Source organism: Peromyscus californicus, unplaced genomic scaffold (assembly GCF_007827085.1).
Source record: "Peromyscus californicus insignis strain IS unplaced genomic scaffold, ASM782708v3 Scaffold_1__1_contigs__length_55948999, whole genome shotgun sequence".
Taxonomy (NCBI): domain Eukaryota; kingdom Metazoa; phylum Chordata; class Mammalia; order Rodentia; family Cricetidae; genus Peromyscus; species Peromyscus californicus.
This window is the reverse complement of record NW_026294492.1, coordinates 45,674,326-45,695,918: the sequence shown is the minus strand read 5'-3', so window position 1 is coordinate 45,695,918 and position 21,593 is coordinate 45,674,326. Positions and strand designations below refer to the sequence as shown.

The 21,593-nt window shown below is 42.1% G+C and overlaps 1 long non-coding RNA gene across 1 annotated transcript; it reads right to left on the bottom strand.

Moving 5' to 3' along the window:
- Positions 1-2,910: 2,910 nt before the first annotated feature.
- LOC128115681 (uncharacterized) lies at positions 2,911-21,482 on the bottom strand. The gene is made up of 2 exons (XR_008220271.1): positions 21,187-21,482; positions 2,911-7,117 (listed from the first exon to the last, which is right to left on the bottom strand). It is a non-coding gene; the product is annotated as an uncharacterized LOC128115681 (long non-coding RNA).
- Positions 21,483-21,593: the final 111 nt, after the last annotated feature.

Below are 21,593 nucleotides of genomic sequence, written 5' to 3'. Positions count from 1 at the left end.
ACCACCACCAACAACAAAATCAAAAATAACAAGAATTAACAATCACAGGTCATTAATATCTCTTAATATTAATGGATTCAATTTGCCTATAAAAAGATACAGGCTAACAAAGTGGATACGAAAACAGGATTCATCCATCTGCTGCATACAAGAAACACAACTCAACCTCAAAGACAGACATTACCTCAGATTAAAGAGTTGGGAAAATATTTTCCAATCAAATGGACCTAAGAAACAAGCTGGTGTAGCTATCCTAATATCTAAGAGAATAGACTTCAAACTAAAATTAATAAAAAGTGATGGAGAAGGATATTTCATATTCATCACAGGAAAAATTCATCAAGATGAAGTCCCAATTCTGAACATTTATGCCCCAAATACAAGGGCACTTAGATTTGTAAAAGAAACATTACTAAAGCTTAAATCACACATTAAACCCCACACACTAATAGTGGGAGACTTTTAACACCCCCCTCTCACCATTGGATAGGTCTGCCAGATAGAAACTTAACATAGAAACAAGGGAACTAACAAAGGTTATGACTCAAATGGACCTAACAGACATCTATTGAACATTTCACTCAAACACAAAAGAATATATATTCTTCTCTTGTCAATTCAGCATAACCTGTAACATTTTTATATGGATTATCATCTTCACTGCCAATCTTAGGCAAAATTGTGCAAGATGTAAAGATAGTTTTTCATTATCCATTGTCCAATTTCAGAGCTCCACTCCAAAATTAAACTGACTTCCTGTCTCCCATATAACCCTGACTTAGTGTAGCTTTCCTTTAATATTTTATTCCCACACACACACTTCAAATTTTATTTCCACTATGCACAGTCCATGAGGGATGCCCAATAATGTAGATAGATACATTAAAACTGCCCTATGACTTTCTTCCCCAGAGCTTAAAATAATCCAACAGATAAGGCAGCAGCATTAGAACTAATAGTATGTTTTCAAGTGGCCACTGAAGCAATTTAATCTTCATCATTTGGACTTCACCTTTACTGTCATGTACATTGCTGGCATTTGCAAAGTTAGGATGAATAGACAAAACAAAATCCATTGGAAGGAGAAACTAATCTTCTTGTATGTTTCATCCTGATAAGGGATAGATTCCATTGTTTTAATAAATACAGCCTAATGATGACAAACCAGAATTTATTCACCATTTATTCAGTGCTTGTCTTATGCTGGGCACTACACAAGGCACAGGGCACATGGTATCCCCAAAGTCAGGACACAATCCTTAAGGAGTGGTAAGTAGAATGGTCTGTAAGATCTTAGTAAAGTATAGGGCACATGATGTAAAAATAGTGAGTTCTTTAATTTCAGTTTTGCAGAGAGGAGTCTAATCTTTTCTCTTGGTCCATAAAGAATTGCTTGCAGTAACTGCAATGCAACTGTTCAGTCAAGCTGCTTTATATTAATTATTTCATTTGCTTGAAGAAATAGAAATCATCTAGTTTTCTCCTTATGCAATTAAAAAGACTTCTGAACATTAAGTATTGGGTTTAAATAGTTTTGTTAGGGTACAAACAAACATCTTATTTGCAAGAATTGAAATAAAATCAGTATGATTGCTAAAATGCTTTCATAAACTATGTGTCAATAGAGCATACCTCAGTAGATATCAAGTCTTTTTTTTTAAGATTTACTTATTTATTATGTATACAGTGTTCTGTCTGCATGTATGTCTGCAGGCCAGAAGAGGGAGCCAGATCTCATTACAGATGGTTGTGAGCCACCGTGTGGATGCTGGGAATTGAACTCAGGAACTCTGGAAGAGCAGCTAATGCTCTTAACCGCTGAGCCATCTCTCCAGCCCGATATCAAGTCTTAACACAGTTAGTAGTACCTCTCATTTCTATATAGAGAATAGGGTGTATATACAGTGGTCTAGTGCATAATCAGATATTTACTGAAGACTTGAATTTCTAATATTTCTGGCCACTGTGTTTTAAGTAGTGGTAATTACTGTAAAGCGAATTCTGAATTATATTAGACAATTATAACAACAATTTTGTAGAGATTTTTCAAAGGGGAGAATTCTAGAAACAAACTTAATGTTATCTGGTTACAGCCAACTTACAGTTCTTGTTGAAGCTGAAAAACAGCTAAATTGCAGTCTTAGGGATTAACACATTTATTTGTGAATGAAATAGAGGAAATACAATTTCAATAAACATCTTCAATCAGGAATTCCTGGCTGTACTGACTGAATCATACAGCATACAAATTTATATCCTAATTTTATAGGCTATCGAGACCTTTGTCACCATTTTATGTTTTCAACATAGAATATATACAAGTTCTTTCATAATTGTTTTCTCATACAATGTGCTAATATAGAACTATTGTTTCAGTAGTAAAATGTGGCTATAAAAGATTATAGGCAAAGCTCTACATACCATAGGAACCTGTTTTAGGGCAACTCATGATTTTGTAAGTGTGTATCTTGCCATTTTAAATTAAATTATATTATTATAGTTAGTACATACCAAAAGACACTTAATTGTCAGCTAGGTGTTGGTGGCAATGGTTAGTTAGTTGTTGGTATCTGAGAGTAGCATTGCTTCATACCTCTGTACTTCCTAAAGTAGTATAAGTCCTTTGGATCCTTAATTACAAATTCTTCTCATGAAATAAGCTCTTTGATATTCTCTGAGTCCTTTACATTCTTGATTTTAAGGAAAATAATGCTTCAATATGCATTTACATGTAGTCTGCTCATTTTTGATAGTCCTGAGATGTAGCAGCTTTAAAAAACAAAGATGTCTTGAATGCAGTCCATGTTATACAGTAACATAGCTTACATCTTTAGTATACTGCCTGTACTTCTCATAAAGAATTTGCCATTTTTCCATTCACAAAGAATTAATCTAATTTCACACATAACATACATAGAGATGATTTTTTATTGCAAATAACTGCAGTGTAATTTTAACGAATCAAAAGGATAACAAAATATTGCACATTGTAGAAATGGTAGGCTTTTTATCATCCAGTGTGCATGTGGAGTCCATGATCTCATGTGTCAGTCATCTCCATGAATCTTGAGATTGTCTCCTTTGCTGCTTCTGCCAGCTGGCCCAGAGTTTAGGGATTCCCATCTCTACCTCCCATCACCCTGTAGGCACAATGGGATTAGACACACAAGACTACTTGTTTATGCAACTATTACCCATTGATACCCCACACTCCCATTTGGTAATTTGTGTTGAGGACTTTTATACTCTAGGCACTAAGATCATAACTTTTCTGAGCTTATTTCCAAAAGGAAAGCTGTCTAGCATTCTCTCTAGGTGATGCTTGATCTATATGGACTAATCTATAAGAATATTTGCAGAGGAAAATTATCAAGTAAAAGAAACTATAATGGGAGATAGCTACAATTGGCAGTTAATGAACATGCACTATAATAGCTGAGGAGAGAAAATGAAAGCACTTTAAAGAGAGTTCATGGGAAACAGATAGCAGACATGGTGTTGAGCATGCTTCTAACCTCTCACTTTGCTTGGTGCTAAGGCACAATTCCACTGTGTTTCATTATGGCTGATGAAGTGCTTGCTAGCATTTTCCAGTGTAAAATTATTTCTTTCCAAGAACCTAGTTCATACAGTGGCAAATGGGTTTATTAACCACCACATAGGTTGGGTATTTTAGAAAATAAGATGTACTAGATACTCTCACAAAAATGGGAACTGTTGCCATGTAGCCTTCTTAAATACAAAGCAAAGATGCATATCTTTAGATCCAACTGCTGTATGAATGTGTAATATTTTTATATTGATGCTTATATAATCTAGCAACATTAATTTACATGTCTCTGTCTTTGTCTCACATACATAAACATGCACACACATAAATAATACAACAAATATACACACAAATACACATTGCCCTACATAATCCAGAAGGCTTCAGTTCCATAAGGAGCAACAGTTTTCAGGTCTTCTGTGGAAGAAATATTTACTCACAATTTGGGGAACTATTAGAAAAGGTGTCCCACAGCCTTTTCTTGGCTTATTATCATGCTTAGTACTGATACACCTAGATACAACCCAATTACCATTCTTAAAAAATACAACTCAATTTCCTAGTTTCCTTTGCTGGTAGGAATGGTCATGTGACATTGTTGCAACCAATGAGACAAAAGAACCCATAGTGCTTAACTGTTGTGAAAGTTCTAATGCTTCTGAGCTGCTGAGAGTTTATAGAAACCAAGAAGCATCTATCTTAAGCCTGACTGGACTTGGTGCTGGAGAAGAAGTATGAAGCCCACCTAAGAAGACTGGCTTTAGATGTTCTGTGGTCCAAATGCTCAGGTTAGTTTCCAGCAATTCCTCTATTCCCATGTAGTTTAACATCATAGCCCTAGTGGGAAAGAACTAAACACTGGGTGACTGTTGTTTTTGGAACAAGACAAGTCTGTCCACTCTCTCCATACCTATCCAATATAGTACTAGGTCAATAGTACTAGAACAATTAGACAACTGAAGGATATCAAGTAGATACAAATTGGAAAGGAAGAAGTCAAAGTATTATAATCTCAGATGGTATGATCGTATACATAAGTGGTCACAAATGTTTTACCTGCGAACACCTACATCTGATAAACACCTTCAAGTGTCTAGATACAAGATTAACTTTAAAAAAATTCAGTGTCCCTCCTATATACAAATGTCAAATGAATTGAGAAAGAGATCAGGGAAACAAGACCATTTTCAAAAGCCATGAATTATATAACATATCTTAGGGTAACTCTCACCAGGCAAATGAAAGACTTGTATGACATATCTTCAAAGATATCAAAGAAGAAGATATCAGAAGATGGAAAGACCTCCAATGCTCATGGATCAGTAGGATTAACAAAGTAAAAATGGCCATCATACCAAAATCAATGCACAGATTCAATGCAATCCCCATAAAAATTCCTTCATAATTCTTTACAGTCCTAAAGGACAATATTCAACTTCATAAGGAAAAAACAACAACAAAAAACCCATGATAGTTAACACAATACTGAACAATTAAAGAATTTCTGGAGGTATTACTGTCCCTGATTTCAAGCTGTACTACAGAACCATAGTAAAGAACAAAACAAAACAGGGTATTGGCAAAAAAAATAGACATGTTGATCAATGGAATTGAATTGATGACACAGGCATAAATCCACACACCTATTGACACCTGTGTTTTGATAAAGAAACCAGAAATACATAATGGAAAAAAGAAAGCATCTTCAACAAATGTTGCTAATGTAACTGGCTATTGGTATGTAGAAGCTGCACGACAGTGGGAGTGGGGCGTTTCTACTCTTTTGGAACACTTTCCTCCTAGTGGGTTGCCTTATAGTCTTGATGTGAGGGTTATGTCTCATTGGAATTTATCTTGTGACATGTTTGGTTGATGTTCCTGGGATGCCTGCTCTTTTCTGGGGGAGACATGACAGACAGTGGATTTGGATGAGGGCGTGGGTAGGGAAGTGGAGTGAATAGTGGAAGTGGGTAGTAAATAGTGGAGGGAGGGGAAGCTGCAATAAGGCCATATTGTGTGAGAAAATAAATACTGCTTTTTTTTTTTAAAAAAAAGGATATATTGTATAATTTTTTCAATAAAAAAGAAGGGTTCATTTAAGCTCCCAATTGAGAGTATATGGCTATCTCAGCATTGCTGGGAATGCCAGGTAGCAAGAATGAGAGGCATCAGGTCACATTCTATCTGCAATTGGTAACAAAGTAGGTGAATGATGATGTCCTTCTCACTTCCTCCTTTTTACTCAGTCTGGAACCCTAACTCAAAGAATGATAATCTGCACAATCAGGATGGCTCTTCAAACATTATTTGAATCTCTGTGAAAATACCCTCACAGACCTACACAGTGGGGTTTCTTCTCAGCAATTCTAGGTCCCATCAAGTATACCATGAGAATTATCCATCACAGTTACCCTGAACACTGGACTTTTACATCAGTGTTCCACCTGCTTCCCCAAATATATTAATTTCATAATGCAAAATGATACCCTCAGATAAGTGTATCTATCACCCCTCATTGAAAAAAATTCTCTTTAGAGAAAAAGGAGACCATCACTGAAAACCACAACTGGACACATGTGGAAATCAGATCATGGAGAGCCTCATCCCAATAGATACATCTACATCACAGCTCCTACATTTGTGGCTCAGGGAACATCTCAGAAGAGTAGGCAGAAAAATTGTAAGAGCTAGAAAAAGGCTGTAGTGTTGGTAGTTTTACTATCATACAGGCTATCTTTAAGATGGCATTCCAAAGCCCAGTGGCGGTGGTGGTGCACACCTTTAATCCCAGCACTCGGGAGGTAGAGGCAGGTGGATCTCTGTGAGTTCAAGGCCAGCCTGGTGTCCAAAGCAAGTTCCAGGAAAGGCGCAAAGCTACACAGAGAAACCCTGTCTCAAAAAAAAAAAAAAAAAAAAAGATGGTATTCCAATAACTATTACTGGGATAGGCAATAAAAAGGCCATTTTGGCTGTAACCTTTACAGGATCCAATAGATTGAAAAAAATCAACATAATTCTCAGGGAAGTTCTCTTAATTCTAATGATCAATTGCTAACATTTTCTAAGCAAAATGGGTATAATATGGCTTCTCCCACATGAACCTTTATAACCCACAGAAAGGGGAATATAGTAGGATTTTCACAAACAAAATAAAACAAACAAAAATGTTCTATCCGAAAGATAGTTGTTTACAAGAGGGAAAGTTGCCTTAGCATGCAAGCAACATCATTCTGTGTCCTGTTAACAGGTGTGTCTTTTATCACTTTTCACAAAAGGCATTTGGATTATGCCTTGGCAGGCTGAGAATTAACATATAATAGAGTCAGTAAACATAACAACATCATTTTTGTGGGTAGGCATTATTGTATCCTTGTTGTTTCACCAAAGTCTTGGCTTGATTTAAAATCTTGAGGTCTCCCCAAGGCATCTTCTTACTCTTTCTCATGGGGTGCTGGTCTTGATGGATTTGTAAACTCCCTTCATACATTTCATTTGTCTGGTGGTCTCCTGGATGCTGTCCTGGTCAGATGCATTGAAGTGGATGACACCTGTGACTTGGTACAAATTCTGGAAAGACACAAAGACATAAAGCCCTTACCACTAATTAGTTTCTAGATCTTTAGTTTAACATACACTTATCCTGTGTCTCCTTTAGGTCAAAATGCATTTTGGCATCAGCAGGAGCATTATCTTTTAAAATTAGCATAACTAAATATAGCATAGTAATTGGAAATTTAGGTATGTGAACATACCTGTTTTTAAAATTAAAATTTTGGAATTAAGTATTTGATGAATAGTAAGGGCTTTAGGAATATTAATATTTTAAAAATCAATTGCTAGTATAAGTACGGTGATCATCACTTTCAGTTGTAATGAGTCCTAGAGAGGACATACATAAAGAATTGTACAACAAAATCAAGTTCTAGATATGATATAATGGTATTTTTCTGGAGATCCTTGAGCCTCATGCCATGCCTTGGGCTGTACACTACAGATTAATAGTAGGAGGTGAATTCCAACATATATTACTACAAATTTGAGAGCAGAGAAGTTTCAAGACATAGACATATGTAGTTATAGACATCAAGCTGATGTTCATTCACTACTAATTATGTACTAGAGGCTTGGAAATCTATAAAACGATATGTTTATACTGTGTAAAAGATCATGAATAGAAAGGCTCTCTTTAACTACTTCTCTTTCCAGAGTCTGATCATTTATCACACACACAAAGGTGATTAAATGAAAAAGGTCAACTCTGATCTTATGATAAAATTACTTTCAATATTTCCTTTGAAAGTGACATCAGACCATGTCTGGTAGATTTCTTTTAAGCCTAGTATCCAGAAGTCATAGACAGGCAGAGCTGTGGAAGTCTGAGGCCAGCCTGTTTGCTCATGGAGTTCAGGTACAACAGAGCTACAATGTGAGACCTTGTCTCAAAACAAAAGGTAAAAACCAAATATACAAAGCAAGAGATGTCAGAACAAGGATATAGGCATTTCTGTAGACATGGAAGGTTGTCATGGGCTCTGGTTATTTCATCTGTACCTCTGGTAGGCATGAGGTGATGTGGAGGTGTTTTGACCCTTGTGTTTCTGAAATTTTTAGAGCCTTGGGTGGCTCTATGACCTCTCCCAGAGGCAGACTACAGGTGCAAAACAGCAGCACAAGCAACTTGAACTAAACCTTTCAAAGAACATTCTAATACCAAAAGAGTAAGACACTAGATGAGTATCTAGGGGCTTACAAATGGTCATGGCTGGGGTGAGGCCACAAAGTATAAAGTAGCAGGACTTTGCCCCAGACTGGTTTGGCAGGAGGCATGTGAATGATGAAACCCCTGTTCTGATGTAACATCTACCATCCAGCGTGCTCCAGGGTACCTGTTATGGCCAACAGACATCCTAGGAAATCATATAACAGTGTAGGCTTGAGCCCTGGAAGATGTCAGAAGTCCAGATGCAGGACTGGCAGGAATGGGCCTGGCCTGTTGCCTCTGAGTCTCCTCCAGCCTCTACCCATGGTGCACCTGACTCCTTGTTACCACTGCCCACTTGCCCTGTACCTCTTTTCTAGAGACAGGGACAAGTCTCAGAAACCGGGCATTCACTTGAAGACACCTAAAATCAATCTAGATGAAAATTTCCACAGCAGCCTACATTACTATGGCAACTTATATAGAAAACTCCCCCCCCCCTCTCTCTCTCTCTCTGTGTGTGTGTGTGTGTGTGTGTGTGTGTGTGTGTGTGTGAATTTCTTGCACAGGGTCATGCTAATCTCTGTATCATTCCAATATATATGATGCTGAAGTGAGCACTGCAGAAAAGGTTTTTAAACAACTGAATGAATAAATGAATAAAAAATAGAGAATGAAGAGAATGAATGAAGGAATGCATGGAACTGAGAAAATAAAAAGAAAAGGGGAGAGTGAATGAATGGGTAAATGGGTGAAACAATCAAAGCAACTATGAATTAAGACTGGGACCCAGAGACTTCCAAGTTTCTCCATCAGTAGTCAGGGTGATTACAAAGGGGCAGGCCTCTATCTGGAAGTGAAAGTGCCAGGAAGGGGGCAGGTCTGTGGGCAGGGTCAATGGCACGCTGTCACTTCTCATGCCTGTGGGTGGGAGGAGATGAAAGACTGGACTAAGGATAATTCAGCTATCCAAACAACTGCTGCAGTGGATATGTCTTGCATCTTGTCTGTCCCCGGATTTATACAACCAGGTAAGAAAACTGCTCAGAGTGGGATACCTTTTCTGCTTGTGGATTCAGAAACTCAGGAAGGCATATAACACACCTCGGAGATGGTGCCTGCTCTATGCTATGCTCCTGGGTGGGCCACATGCGTTTTGTAGGCATGGGAAGGCCAGAAAAGATGACAACAGCCAATGTGACTTCAGCATAGGATTACTGAGCTCTTTGCAAGTGCTTACAAGGGCACCAACCAAGCTGAGGTATCTCATATAATGACCAACCACAGCCCTTGATCCATCCTTTGTGGACCTGTAAGGAACCTGAGGATGAGGAAGATGCAGAAGGGGGGCAGGCGGACTCTTACATATGCCTCTTCCTCTCTCACTTGAATCCTGGTCCTCTCTTTAGTGAGTGGGCAGAGCTAGCACAGCCCTCATGCAGGCACCTGGATCCCCAGTGAGAATCTTGAAAATCTACCAATGAAGCAACCCAGGGTACAGAAATACCCCCAAACAATCCAGTTTTAGTTTTTCCTGCTTAGGGAGTGTCCCTGATTGCTCAATATTTGAGATCTCAGTGCTTGACTTCAGAACTCACTATCCCAAAGGAAAAAAAAAATCCCAGGTTACAGGTTGCCATTTGAGCCCAGGAAGCTTGGGTTAGCTAGAGTGCCTGTTTGTAATTGGCTCCAACATAAAGATGGCTAGACTGAACACTCTTGACCCAGCAAACAGTATACGCACTTGCCTGCCCCAGTTTTCTTCCTCCTCTGCTAAGAAAAGTGAAGTGATGTCTGTTTCATCCTCCCGAAAACCTTGTACATCCTCAGTTCCCAAAATAATCCTCATGGTCCTGTCTTGTCTCTTCATTTTCCCTTTCCTCCACTAGGCCAAGTGGGAGTCAGAAGCAGCTAGACTCAGAGGCAATTGATTGTGTACAATTCAGTAGCCAGTAGAGACTGGACCTTAGGTAGAACATGCTAGTAGAGGGCTAGTACTGGGCTCTGGAGATGATTGACAGAACAGAGGCATTGGAATACCAGATGAGAGATGCTGGAATGCAGGGGGTAACTGCCTTAATCTGCTTTTTGGAAATAGTTGGTCTTGGGTGGGGACTGACAAAGAGACTCCATCCTATAAGTGGGAGACAAGAAACCAAGCATTTTGTACTTTGTGCCTTGATCACAAAACCTTAGCCTAAAATCTCAAAGTTTTGGTAGCTCCATGCACACTGCCCTCCTTTGTTAACCTGAGCTCCAGCCTTGACCAGGTCTGGTTAGAGACAGGTGCTGTGTTTATGTGGAGAAGCATCAGGAATGCCCAGAAGAGCTCTTTCCTCCTTTGGAGCTGGGTGGACTGTGAGAAGTGCAGAAGTAGGAAAAGTGGGAGATGGGAAGACTTCGGGGGAGAGGGAGGTGACTGCAGGACAATGACCCAGAGAGCAGGCCATGGCCAATGGGATATCTAAGTGGTTCCTCCCTTCAGTAGAAACTCACTGTCTACAACAAATGCTGGCTCCTTCCTGACTAAGCAGCCCCTCCCTAGCCCAGACAGGCCTTTTAGCCTTGTTGTTCAAGGCAGCTCTCTAGGTCTAGTCCATTTAGCCCTGGCTTTTGTTTTCACCACCTGATATGAGGAAACCTCAAGCCTAGAATTTCTCATTAGAATAGCCTGGTTGCTCTTAAGTTACAAATCTTGTCATCCCCCACCACATCAAATACATTTTTGCACTGAACAAAACTCCCCCTTGGAGCTATACCTAGCAAATCATTTCTGACCAGGGCCCATGAGGCTTGTGCAGGTTGAGGAATAGCCCTCTTGGTTCCCGGGTAGGACAGCAGTTCAATATGCCATGCTGTCTTCTTGCTCTCATCCTTTCCTTGGAATGTGTGACATACATTGTTGTTGGGTGGATCTCCAAAACTGGTTCTTCCTTTCTTCCCTGTTGTGGGGAGGTGGGTAGCTGAGCTTTGGAAAACCCATCTGCATTGCTCCAGCAGTTTTCAGTTTATATTTGAGCTGCATATTGCCTAGTAAAGCCCTGGAAAGGGGGTAGGTTGGGACCAAGCTGCATAAGGAGGCTATTTTTTTGTCAGCATGGTACCCAGTGACCACCCAGCCAAGAATTTTCATAGGGCCAGCCATAGGTACACAGAGCTCCCATATCCAGAATCCTGGCTTCCTGTGACAATGCCTTGTTTCTTGGCCCAAGCTCCTTCTTACTGTATCTATTTTGTAGGGTAGGTAGTCACAGGTTGATGCATTCATTCTAACCCCGTGACTCCCAGCATACCCTCTCTGGCCTTGGCCCTGATACTAGCCTTCTCCTCCTCCTCAAGGATGCCATACCTTGCAGTAATTCATGAATCACCAGTGGTGCTATTCTCTTTTTTTTTTCCCCTAGAAATCCTTTACATTCAGAACACCCTTGCCAAGTTAAGTAGAAAGAGGAGGCTATATCTAGATACCTGTTTGTGATGGGGCTGCCATCCACAACAGCCAAATGAGAGGCCATAGGAAGCCATCTGCCAGACATAGAGCCAGAAGCTGCAATAAAAAGATGAATGAGTAAGATGCAGCCTCTGCCCACGAGATGACCACAGACTGTGTTGGGAGAAATCACAATCTCCTAATTATACAGTTTGATGACAAGAATTGGATGGAAGGGGGATTTAATGTCTTTGTGGAACAGGAAAGGACATCTTAATACAAGGGATAACATCTTAATTCAGCCTTAAAGGAGGACATATTCAGGGTGACTGCCCTGTCTCCTCTCTGTCTTTCCTCTCCAACCCAACCCCTGCAGATCAACCCTGGAGGATAACACAGATCTCTCCAGTGGATGAAAGACTAAGAACATAGCTCTCTTTCCTTCCCCTTGATTCCTGAATTGGGGACCTAAGAATATGGGGAGAGGCTTTTGAGTAATTTCACAGAAGATTTAATTATGGCCTTCATAGCTACTTTCAGAGAGGCTTCTGGGAGTGAACAATGGTTGTATCTGCCACCCTACCTCTCATAGAATCCTGCTGCAGTGGTTCTGTGACCCTCTTTGCCTACAGACATTGCTGCATTTGGCTATTCATCTGGACCTGCCAGATGTAGTTTGGGCTTTGGTGCTGAAGTGGGGCAGCTGAATACTACAGGATCAACATTGTGACACAGGCTTTCATGCAGCCCATTTCCAGAAACTACCTTGTGCATGATGCCTGCTGGAAGAGTATCAGTGTCAGACAGAGCCATCTCCCCACCTAGAACTCCCACTTAAGAACTGGAAAGTGGGCTGGAATGATAGCTCCGTGGTTAAGTGCACTGACTGTTCTTCCAGAGGTCCTGAGTTCAATTCTCAGCAACCACATGGTGGCTCACAACCATCTGTAATGAGATTTGGCTCCCTCTTCTGGCCCACAGGCATACATGCAGACAGAACACTGTATACTATATATATACAGTAAAAGAAAAAGAAAGAAGCCAGGCAGTGATGGCACAGAACTGAGGAGGCAGAGGCAGGAGGATCGCTGTAAATTTGAGGCTAGCCTGTTCTACAGAGTGAGTTCCAGGACAGGCTCCAAAGCTACACAGAGAAACCCTGTCTCAAAAAACCAAAAAAAAAAAAAAAAAAAAAAAACTGGAAAGTTTTGAATAGCTCCAGGGTCTGAGGGGCAAAGACAGAGCCCAAGTCCCACAAAAGGAAGTGTCTTAACCTGTACATTGCTATTCCTCCACTCTAAGTGCATGAGCACTCTATACATCCTTACTAAATGACTGAGTGAATGATTGTTTCAGAATTTACCCAGTGTCTTCAGTCTGATGTGTAGAAATCTATATCTTGACCTAAAGATATCACATTTAGTAACAATTCTGTGAAGTCACCTTCTGTGTGCCATGCATTAGCCTAATGGTGGAGTGTACATCTGTGAGGAAAACCAAGGAAGAGTGAGAAAGATAATAAATATACAAAGTGAATCATATGTGTGATTAAAGGAAGAGAGTGCTGTGATAGAACAGCTGAGGGAGGGGGATGGGGATGTGGCAGGTTGGGGATGATTCTTTCCTAGGGTGTTCAGGGAAGGCCTCAGAGTCAGGAACCTTTGAACAGAGACTTGAAAGAGACAAAGGATGAAGTTGGAATGTAAATCTCTATTACAAGCAGGGTTAGAGAAAGGAAGGAGATTCCAGACCAGATAGGAGATAACAAAATAAAACTAAAGGCATGGGGCATAAGGAGGGGGGTGACCCTTGTGTACAGACTGGGGCCATGATGAACCCCAGGCAGCTCATCTAAGAAGCCTAGCTGGGGTTTATAGGTAGGTACAGTTTAGGGTTGGCAAGGGTGAGTATGTGTATTGGAAGAGTGTGAGTGTTTGGTTGTCATTCAGCAGCCTGACCCCTGAAACATGAAAGTTTCCAACATGACTGGAAAAGTGGAAAGTTTAAGTTCCTTTCCTCTCCGGTCTGAGGGTAGTGTTAGAAAGTTGTCTTGGAATTAGAGAGATTGAGTTGGCTGTTATGGGATAATATTTTTGTACATTGTAAAGAAGTGTCTGTGCCTAAGGTTCCTTCTGATTAGTTTAGTAAAGACCTGAATAGCCAATAGCTATGCAGGAGAGAATAGGTGGGACTTCCGGGGGAGAGGGGAACTCAGGGTTAGAATCTAGGTTTGAAGGAGATACCAGCTAGCAAAGAGGGACTTGGACATACAGAATGGAGGAGTGGTAAATAACACAATGTCAAAATGTAGATTAACAGAAACTAGTTAATTTAAGTTATGAGAGCTAGTGGGACAAGTCTAAGACAAGGCCACGCTTTCAGAATTAATGAGTTTATGTGTCATTATTTGGGGGCTGGTGGGCTGAAGAAAGTTCAATGAGAAAGTCCAACTAGAGTTGGCTGGGGTCCCTTGAGGGTGTCGGGTAGTGTGGTCCTTGAAGAAAATGATCAGTAGATGGCAAACAACAGTCCCTACCCTAATGCAGCCATGCCCTGTTTTCAAGTCGTCACATTGTAGAATTGCTGCTTTAGAATGGAGCTAGGATGCCAACTGGTCCACCATCTAACTCCCTCTGGTCTAGCCACAGATCCCCTGACAGTGTCAAATGTGTTGGAGCTTTCTATGCAGAGCACAGGCTCAGTATATTGCCTTTTGATCTTCATACCTGACATTTCTGTTGCTGTCCAGTAGGCTACAACTGGAAAGACTGCACCACACTTGGCTGTGGAAACTCAGGAGCACAGCATAGTGCAGTTCCTGATCCAGCCTGGTGCACAGGTAGATGTCCACATGATGAATGGAAGCACACTTGTGCACCTGTCAGCTGGCTTGGGCCTCAACATCATCTCATCCACTTTTTGGGAGGCTGGTCCTGAGTCTCTGCAGCTGAATATGGAAGATGAGGCACCCTATGACCTGGGTAAGAATGTTAGAGATATAGGTTCTGTCTAGCATGGCATCCCACCCACAACAGGGTCATTTACATTGGGGAAAGGACCCGCACCACTTAACAGTTGTCAGATTGGAGATGTGACTCAGTTGACTGGGTGATGGCCTAGGATGTAAGAGGCTCTGAATTCAATTTCCAGTACTACTTAAAGTGGCATATACCTGTTATTCCAGCATTTGGAAATGGAGGCAGGAAGATAAACATATGCATGTCTTCCTCATTTGTCCAGAATGTTCCAGGCCAGCCTAAGCTACATGAGATCCTTCTTAACCTCTCTATTCCGCCAAAAAACTGCTGGGACAGAACAGACAGAACTACTTCTTACCAACTGAGACAACTTGAGCTGGTATTTGTCCCAGTAAGCCAGTTTACTAAGCAGGTCAGATTGAAGGAGCCCTAACATGGACTCCTAACAGCTCTGAGTCACTGAAGCTACTAGATGGAAGACTGTCAATGGTGAGGCCTGTGAGAACCCAGAGTCACACCTGAGCACATGTCTGCGCTCAACTTCACCAAATGTCTGCAGCTACAAATATACACCTGGTATTTCCAGGTATTAGGTTTGTTTGTTTTTGTTGAAAGGCCGAACTCACATTTTCCATACATTAAAAAAAAAAAATGCAGTTAGTTGGGCAAAGTGGCGCATGCTTCTAATACCAGCACTCAAGAAGCAAATGCCAGAAGAACTAACTATGTTGAGTCTGAGGTCAGCCTGATCTACTCAGTGAATTCCCAGACAACAAGAGCTACATAATGAGACATTGTCTCAAAAGCCAAACAAACAAAATCATGCAAAACATCTCATACTTAGCTTCTACACCCTCAAAGATGTAACAAAGAGTAAAGTAGGCAAGTGGGTCAGATCACCTCTAAGAAACTCCTAGCCCATGTATGTTGAAAGATTTTTAGGAGACTCTCAAGCTTTGGGGATGGTCTATACCTAGATCAGGCACTACCTGGAAAGCTAATATGACTGAGTCCCTTGCTGGTCTTCAGCTCCGGTGTGAAGAGTGCTGTCTAGCAGCATTTCTAGGTTCCTGCTGTAGTATCTCATGACACTGCCTCAGTTTCTCTCCATTCTGTTTCTCAGCACCTTTTCTGATTTGCCCTTTGCTGACCTGAAAATCTCCAAGAAGCCACCACTGTGTACTGTCTGAAGACTGGACAGAGCCCCTACCTCTTCCTGGCTGCAAACTAGAGTAACAGCTGATACAATTGGGCCTCAAAAGATGTACTCAACTGCTGAGGCCAGGCCTGGGGCTAGTATAGTCCTAAAATTAGAGGAAAAACAAGAAGAAATGAACCAACATAGTTTCTGATAATTTTTAGCTAGAAGAAAGTGATTCCTGTAAGTGAGATAGCTATTAAAATCATAAACATGGCTGTAAGTTGCAATGAGTGCTGGGAAGGGAAACAATAGCAGAAGGGAGGACAATGAAGCGGGAGGAGGATCATTCTTTGGGTGGCCCAGAGAAGCTGCAGATGCTTGTCATATAAATTAGGATATAGGTTGAGCAAAGAAAGGGACAGAGCATTCAGGGAAGGAAAAGCAAGCAAGGCAGCAGGATTCTGCAGGTTAAGTGAGTGGTTGAGGGAAAGACAGAGCAGGTCATACAGAGCCTTCTGTTCAGGTCACAAGTACTAGTGGAATGATCACTGACCCAACCAAAAAAGGAAGGAGACACCATTGTTAGAAAATGGGAAAACTAACCATAGGCAAGTGCTTTGTCCTGTCTTAGTTAGGGTTTCTATTGCTGAAGAGACACCATCACCACAGCAACTCTAATAAAGCAAAGCATTGAATTGGGGCTGGCTTACAGGTTCAGAAGTTTAGGCCATTATCATCATGGTGGGAAGCAAGGTGATACACATGCAGACATGGTGGTGGAGAAGGAGCCAAGAGTTCTACATCTGAATCTGCAGGGAGCAGAAAGACAGAGTAACACTGGGTCTGGCTTGAGGACCAGAAACCTCAAAGCCCACTCCTAGTGACACACTTCTTCCAACAAACCCATACCTATTCCAACAAGGCCACATCTCCTAATAGTGTCATTCCCTGGTAGCCAAACATTCAAATCTATGAGTCTGGGAGCCAGTCTCATCCAGATCACCATAGCCTCAGATCCACTGAGTGACAATGGTCATGACTCTGTCTGGGATGCCAAGAGCTGATGGCTTGACCAAGCAGGGTAGAACATAGGAGAAGCTTCAGTTCTGGGGTTCCCCAGAAGAACTGTGCCTGTTCTGCTTCTAGGCTCAGGCCATACAGGGGATCTGTGGCAAAGTAGCCATTGTGGGGGGTCAGGAGGCCATGGAAACAAGACGGGAAGTTTTTGGCACTTCCATGGCCTTCCTGGCTGCTGGAGCTTGGCTACAGAAAGAGCTGTAAGAGCATGCATTTTCCATTCCCCTCCCCATCTATGCTCAGGCATGGATATCAGTTGGGGTTTTGTGAAGCAGGATGGGGCTACCAAGTTGCCTGCCTTCATGGCAATGTGAGAATCCAGTGTGGATGAAGGTGCAGCCTTGGGCCTATGCTCTTTGAGAAACTTCAAGAGCACTGCCCAGTCAGTATGCAGGACTGTGGCTTTCCAGAGCAGGAAGGAATTGGGTCTGTGGCTTAACCTGCTCTTGTACTGGAGAGAACAGAGGTGACCTATGTGGCTGGACAGGCAGGGCTGCCCCTGGGTAGGCAGGAGGTTCTGTCCAGCATTTCAAGACCCCTAAGAGAGGGAGATAGTGGCTCTTTGTCTAAACTGATGGGCTGAAGCAGAGGGGACAAGGAGGGCACTGGGCACTTCCCTGGTATAGTCTGCTCAGGAGGGCAGAGGGGCTGAAGAGCTGCAACCCTAATCACTGCTTTCATCACTCTGGTTTCCTGTAGTTTCTCAGAGATGCTGGCTCAAGAGCAAAGTGTTTTCCCAGTATCAGAGAATACAGTAGAGCCTAGGAGCCCTGGAGGCAACCGTTTGCCAAAAGAGTTCCCATAAAGTTGGTTCTTCTGAGCTACTGCATGGAAGTGACAATTGTTGGTTTGGGTTGCAGAGGTAATTAGATATATAGCCAACCCCCATCCTTTCTGACATCTTGACTTAGCTTGCCTGCACCAGTCCTTTGCTTTACCTTTAACACTCACTACTCAAAACTACCAGAAACTACCTTGCCTCATGAAGAGAGTTCCAAATTCTAATGTTATTTCTCTAAGGATAGTGAACAGTGCTGTGCCACAAAGGATACTACAAGTTGTGGTACATGGAAATGAAACCATTTGTTCTTATTAGAATAAACTGCAGCTGTGACATGGCCCTAGTATTTTGGTTGGCTGAAGGGGACTCAAAAGGCAGTATTCTGAGTTCAAAACAGTGGACAAGTGCCTTTCCCATCACCTTCCAATAGAACCTCGGAAAAGTTCACAGCATCCTGAGTGTTACTTTAGAAAGAAAGCAGGACTGCACAAAATGGCAACCTCTCTATTTTGCATAGACTTAAAGTCAGAACAAAATAAACAAAACAAAACAAAGAAAGAAGTGCAGAAAATGTGGCTCCACTGTTAAGAGCACTGGCTGGTCTTCCAGAGGACCCGGGTTTAATTCTCCGAACCCACATGGCAGCTGTCTGTAAAACAACTGTCTATAACTCCAGTGATCCGACATCCTCACACCAATACACATAAAATAAAATTAAAATGGACAACAACAACAACAACAACAAAAATTCCACAATACATGAAAACCCCACAATACACAATACCCAATTCTGCCATTGTGTGGGAGGGGATTTTCCCGCCTTAAGGCACTGAACTTAAGAAAAGAGACAGGTGAGTTAAAGCCAGTCAAGGCTGCTGGAGGAGTCACAGGGAAACTCATCAAAAGGCATGGGCTCCGCATGGAGGTCTCTAATCTACTTTTTCCATGTGAGAAGCACCCTCAGCACCTTCAAATGTGTAGTGGGTTTCATCAGGAGCAGCCACAGTGGGCTCCTCTGCTGTCACTTTATCTTCATCAGTGTCTAAAAAGAAAGACATGAGTTTTGAGGCAGATGTCACTAAGTCTGTCCAAGGGCCCAGCCAGTTCCACAACTTACCACCTGTAGCTCAAAAACCTCTTAACTCACCCAGGCCTAGTTTCATCATGCAGTAAAAGTTCTTGCTGAGTAAGTATAACAATCAAGGTTTCAATCTCAGCAACCTAATTGTCAACATTCTCTTCTGATCTCCACATGTAATCATTCTAAAATCTTACCATATACACCAGTTTTGAAAAATTAACTAGCTGAAAGCAGTAATGAATTGAGAATGGTATGGAGGAAAAGACACACACCAGGATATCCTCCCTCAACACATTTATGCCAGGATTAGAAATGGTTATATATGAGGTCAGCCTTGGTTGTGCCAATGTCTGTCCAGTAGGGCCAGTCTGCAATCCTGAGGGTTGGGAATGATGTCAATTTTCATTTCTTTACTGCTTCCAACTTAGGAAAGTCTCTCAGGCTCACATAAAGAATCTTTTCCAAGGCCTGGAAATCCATATACAGAGTCATATTATTCAATTTGTCCAAATAGTCCCTTTTAAAATTATGGCATAGCTTTGGGATCAACTCCTGGATTATTCCTCTCAATCAATCTCACTAAAAGTCACAGAACACTTCAATTCTCCCACTTCTATAAAGCTTTAAAAATATCACAGGACACTCAGATCTCAAGTATTAGAGACCAACTCCCAATGGAAAATTTCCTTCTTTGAACAGAAAGTACTGATGATAGGAAACATAAGCTAAACCATTTCTGCATTACAGAAAAAGGTCTCTACCTCTTCCTCTGGCATCTAAGAATGAAAGGATCGCATATTACCATGGACCATACAATGGCTGCCCTTTTTCAAATCCAAGAGATCACCTGTTTCAATTAAGTCCTTATTCACAGGCACAGGTAAAACTGCTTTCACCTCCCAAGAGATGAAAAATACCATTTCAAAAAATATCTTGAAGCTACAGTGAGGAAGCAAAACAAGAATGGGAAATATTCAAAGGATGGTTCTTCAGTCAATGGAAAGTCGGACTTTCTGAACTGTATACTGGAGCTCAGCTAGGTGGCTCAGAACCTCAACACCTGCCAATATATCTTGTAATATCCAGAATTATAGTTAGCTAGATTAAGAAATGCACACAACAACTGTACACATATAAATGGGTAATTTGTTAATTAGACCTTCTTCATCATTTGGGCAAAGAACAAACTTTAAGAGAAATAGTAGCCATGTCTCTGTGCTGCTCCCCAAGGACATAAGTGGATGAAACAGTTGTGCAGTTGTATGATATATTGTGTATCCTAACAAAATTGACCTGAAGATCAGAGGACAGAACGAGCCACTAGATTAAACATAGAGGCCAGGCAGTGGTGGTACACACCTTTAATCCTGACACTTGGGAGGTAGAGATCTGTCTGGATCTGTGAGTTCAAAATTACCCTGGATTACATGAGATTGACTCAGTCTAGGACAGAAAACAGAGCCAGACAATGGTGACACACACCTTTAATCCCAGTACTGGGAAGCATACACGCCTTGAATCCCAGGAAGTGATGGCTCAGCAGAGAAAGTTACAGAAGGCATGAGGAGACAGGAAATAAAGCCTTTTTGGCTAAGGAACCCCTTTCGGCTAGAGGCGGTTCAGCTAGAAAGCCTTTTCAGGCTGAGGAGTTGGTGAGGTAAGAGGTGGTGGCTGTGGCTTGCTCTGCTTCTCTGATCTTTCAGCTTTCACCCTAATATCTGGCTCAGGGTTTTTTATTATGATTCGAACAACATGCAGTGCCACCTAGCAGGGCAAGAGAACCCCAGGACACATGTGAGGATGTGCTCAGGGGGCAATTAAATCAGGACAAAGAGCCAAAGAGGTAAAAGCTCCACCATGACTGTTAACTGTGAAGGCTCCCATAGGCTCTAAACACAAGTAAAAAATTTGCTCAATCTGTCTAGACAGCCTAGTCACTGCAGACCATGGTGGGAAGGGAAACAGAAGGGAAGCAAGTGCCACCATACACCTTCCCACCACCCAGCATCTAGTCACTGCTGTGGGGACCAGAAACTTCCATAACAATCTGAGTTCTTGAGAGAGGAGGAACCTATGAATCTTCCTGTTCCTGTCCCTTCCCCATTTCACTTCCTCCTCCACTAGCAGCACAGGAATGATCTACAGAAGGAGAACTCAGTGAGTTCAAACATCCCTGCTAATCATTGGACCCCTCCCCCCAAACCAAGAACTTTGGGAAAAGATGTCCAGGACAGGTGGCACGGTCAGCATTGTCCAGCCATGCTGAATAATGCATGGAACAGACCTCCAGTGAGCAGATGCATTAGACCCAGCAGCTTCGTCTAGAAGGGCAAGGCAAACAAGGCTGTGTGCGGTGTAGGCGGCTCCAACCAATGGCGGTGGCCACCTGGGCAGAGCAAGTTAGGCTTGCCTTGGGCGCTGCTAATCTAGTCGCCCCGGGGAGACTTACCGAGTGCTTGTGCTGCACATAGTCAGGTGCAGCTAGAAGACTTTCCGGGCACATCACCTCACAGGGCGCCTGGCTGACAGGAGCCTTTGGGACAACAGAGAGGATCATGGGGAGGCTCCTGGGAAGGAGTCCCCGGGAGCGGCCAGGGGCAAGCCGACAAGGCTTTACCTGGACAGAGTGAGGTGTCCGGGATAGACTCCCACACACACATTGACCTGCCCGGGGCGGGGGGGGGGGGGTGACTGTAAATGGGGTGACGCTAACACGTGCACAGGGATCTCCATTAAGTCTGGGAGTCACAGCTCTGGTCCCTCCCTCTGATTCCTTTGCTTTAAAGGAGTGGCATCAAGCGGTCCAACTGCAGATGCCCGCCCCCTTGACCTCTGAACGTCAGGGTTGCACGTTGT